Source organism: Microtus ochrogaster (genome assembly GCF_000317375.1).
Source record: "Microtus ochrogaster isolate Prairie Vole_2 chromosome 6 unlocalized genomic scaffold, MicOch1.0 chr6_random_2, whole genome shotgun sequence".
Taxonomy (NCBI): domain Eukaryota; kingdom Metazoa; phylum Chordata; class Mammalia; order Rodentia; family Cricetidae; genus Microtus; species Microtus ochrogaster.
Genome location: NW_004949095.1, coordinates 14,262,788 through 14,267,022, shown reverse-complemented (window position 1 = coordinate 14,267,022; position 4,235 = coordinate 14,262,788).

Genomic DNA, 4,235 nt, shown 5'->3' with positions numbered 1-4,235 from the left:
TGTCTTCATTCTTCATGGAGGACATTGGTCCAGATGTCCACAGCTGTGTCTTAATTCTTCGTGGAGGACTTTGGTCCAGATGTCAGTGGACAAATCTCCATGGCTAAGTCCCCTGAACAGAGCACACAACGCATGTTCTGCCTTAGGACCACTTTCTACTGAAATGGAAGAGTGAGGCTGTAGACCCTCCCTATCTTCCCAGGCTTAGAAAGGTAACCTTCCTCTTGGGACTCTGTTCCTGGCACTTTCTCCAAATCATTACTTGGTGTAGGAGGTCCTTCTGTCTATGTGTTGCTTTCATTAATGAATAAAGAAACTTCCTTGGCCTGTTGATAATGCAGAGCTTAGGTAGGCGGGGAAGATGGAACCAAATTCTTGGAGGAAGAAAGCACAATCAGAGAGACGATGCCATTGATCCACTGCCAGAGATAAACATGCTGAAAGTTTGCTTGTAGGCCACAGCCTTGTGGTGATATACAGATTAATAGAAATGGGTTAAATTAATATGTAAGGGTTAGCCAATAAGAAGTTAGAGCTAAGGGGCTAGAGAGATGGCTCAGAGGTTAAGAGCACTGACTGCTCTTCCAGAGGTCCTGAGTTCAATTCCCAGCAACCACATGGTGGCTCACAACCATCTGTAATGAGGTCTGGTGCCCTCTTCTGGCTTTCAGGCATGCACACAGACAGAATATTGTATACATAATAAATAAAGAAATATTTAAAAAAAAAAGAAGTTAGAGCTAATGGGCCAAGCAATGATTTCATTAATACAGTTATTTTGGGGCTAAGTTAGCCAGGTGGCCGGGACAAACAAGTGGGCCCTCCTCCTCCAATTACTCTTATATTTTAGCACCTGTCAATTTCCTGGAGGGGTTTGTTTTTGTCCTTTCTGTTCTCATCTGTTGCCATCAAGAGCTTGCTTTATGACATACTTTTTCCTAATTAATTAAATTGGCATTCACAGTAGACTTAAGTTTTGTTAGAACTCTGAGGACCAAGTGAGAAATATGGACCGGATGTAGAGGTGGGGTCTGTAGAATGGATGATTGCTATGGTGATAGACAGCCTCCTTTGGGTGCTTATGACATGCGGAATTGAAGCATTAATTACTTCTTTTAATCCTCAATGACAGGAGGATTTTCTCAAGTAAGCCCTTTGACTATTCCCATTTTAGTCCCTGAATGTGGGAGACATATAACCAGTGGCAGATGACCATGATTGCATCTTCTTTCTTTCGCAACAAATATGACCAATCAGGAACACCAAGGGACAGGGGCAGCTGCAAAACTAGTTGTTCTCTGTCTCTATGTTTATTAGGAGTGATTGGAAACAAAGCCCTTAGCTGGGTGTCATAGTGCTTGCCTGTTATCCCAGCCAACAGAAAGCCGAGGCAGGAGACCGTGAGTGAGTGTGGGGTCAGCGGGAGCAGCTCATTGGGTGTTTTTTTTTCCCTCAAAAAAAAGCAAATAAGCAACAAATAAAACTCTTCAAATAGTAAGAGTTGAGAAGTATATATATCTTAGGGGAGGAGAAAGGCAAGAGAAGAGAACAGCAGGAAAGAAGAAGGGAAGGGCGGGCATATTCTTTTCTGCTAGTTTCATGGGACCAGGATCCTCAATAGATTCAGAAAGGCCAGGAATGGGTGTTTGATTTCTGAGGGCCCTGAGAAGAAACTCAGGCTTGGGATATGAAGTCCCCAGATGCCAACAGGCAGGATGTTCTTAGAAATACTGCAGAGGATGACTCAGGATTTGCTGCCTCTCAAGGGACTTAGCCCACAAGGGGAGGAAAGATTGGCCTCACTGACAGATAAACACAGCTATAAGCAATGCTTAAAGCTGAAGAGGCAGGACCCAAGTGGGGCCAGCACAGTGAGAAGCCATGAAGAATGTCCCCCCTGAACTGCTACCGCAGACCAGGAAAAAAAGAAAACCCAAAATGCGCTCATTTCATTGGATGAAGGAAAAGCCTGTGTTGGAGTTAAGTGTTTTGCATTGGCATTCTTCCCTAAACTCACAGGAAGAAAGGAGAAAGACACGTACTGGAAGGGCTCAGCCAAGGACTCTGCTGGTGAGTCATGGGCATCCTGCCTGCCACGGGGCACGGCAGGTGCCAATTCTATAGGTACTGTCCTTTCCATCACAGAAGAGCTCTGGCATCTTCAAGCCCTGAGCAGCCTAAATGACATCACCTTGGGTTTTAAGAAACAGGATGCTTCAGGCAAAGAGGGTTCGGAAACAGCAGGTGGCGCTGGATCCTTCTCCTGAAACAGAAGGCTGCCTGCAGCCTGGCTTGCAGACTGAGCAGGAGTGGGTGCAAGCACTCTTAAGAGCTTGGCAGCATTTAGGTACTCAAGGGGAACAAGGCAAAAATTAGCTGCGCATAACTGTTGGCCAGATGTATGATGTGAACACACCCGGCAGCTCTAGCTGTGCTGGGCTACAGGACTGATTAGGGTGGATAGGCACGGTCCCCTTGCCATGATCTTAGTGTAATGACTGTGTTTATAAAGGGTGATTCATCTTCAGCTAAAGACACCTTCTGTATCTTTCTGGGCTTTAGGCTGTGGTGGAGAAGAGCCACACAGCCTCTCAATAGGGTAAGTTTACTGCCACAGGGAGCTGGGAGATGGCTCAGTGGGTGAGGTGCTTGCTGAATAAACATGAGAACCCAGGGAGTTTGGAACCCTGGCATCCATGTAAATGATGGGTGGGTTTGGAGGCCTGCCTGTAATCTCAGTGCTGCCTATGAGGCAGAGACAGGGAATCCCTGGAGCACAAAGACTGACTAGACTAGTTGAATTGCCGAGTTCTGGGTTTCAAGTGAGAAACCTTGCCTCAATGTATAAGGTAGAGCGTAATCAAGGAATATATTCAGCCTCCACTTCCTGCTCCCCCCATACCTGACCACACATGAAAACACACATGTATACATGCTTGCACATATCACACACAAAACAAAACAACAAATATACTTACGATGGGCCATATAGAAAAACTAGAGGCTTGAGCTTCAAGTTGCCATGTTGATTGAGATGATGTCCTCTAGGGAACACAAGAAAGGTAAAATCCTAGACCCTCTTTTTTTTAATTTTAATTAACTTATTTATTTATTAAAGATTTCTGCCTCCTCTCTGCCACCGCCTCCCATTTCCCTCCCCCTCCCCCGATCAAGTCCTCCTCCCTCATCAGCCCAAAGAGCAATCAGGGTTCCCTGCCCTGTGGGAAGTCCACCTAGACCCTCTTGACCAGAGGAACGGGGCTTTACTTGAGAGGTGTTGAACATTTCAGATGGGAAATAACCTTACATTAGGTCTACTTTGAGGACAAAGTAAGAGAAGCCCTCTGCCTTATGAATGACACCAAGCAATTCCACCATGATGGGAAGAATTCATTGAAATGGAAATTCCGGAGCTGGCAGGGTCCCTTGGTTTTAGGTGGCTCCCTTATCAGTGGTCCTCAGTTGATCTCGATTAATTACTAGTGTGTGGGAGAGTGCATGCAAGAGACTGTCAAGATTAGTTGCTTTGAGGAGGAAATTGTGGAAGGCAGGGCAGAACCAACTGTGAGAGGTCTTCACTTAGATCCCTGTGTGCAGGATTGATGCTCATGGTGACCTAGCCCATTGGGAAAGCTGTGGGTAGTGAGAATGATGCGCGTGGTGCAGTAATATGCATGTATCTGTTATGTTCTTCATTTAGCTGATGAATCGGGTGCCTGTCTCCAACTGAAGGGCCATGTCGTCTAGCATTGGGGGCAACTTCAGTAAGCCAAGTTCTAGTTGAGAGACAGTGAGCTTGTCTTTTGTTCCTAGGAGCACTGGAAATATTTGGTAGAGTGAAGGGAGAGAAGACATGGTTCTTAGGTGGTAGTGATGAAGGGATTGGTGGTGGTGCGTGCATGCGTGTGTGTGTGTGTGTGTGTGTGTGTGTGTGTGTGTGTGTAACTTTACATCCCTACCTAAAAGATAAGGCCATTACTGTTATCAATAATCATCAACTATCAAGAGCACCTGCTGAATACAGGCCAGATGTTGGGGAGGGTGTGGACTTCCACAGAGTTCATTATCAACTTCACTGTCTACTAAAAAAAAAAAAAAAAAAGCTGTCACAGTCTGCTTTCCTTTCAGCTCAAATAAGCAAATGCAGCTCACAGGGTGCCCACTTCTTCCACTGCAAGAGAGAGTGAGAGAGGGAGAGAGAGAGAGAGAGAGAGAGAGAGAGAGAGAGAGAGAGA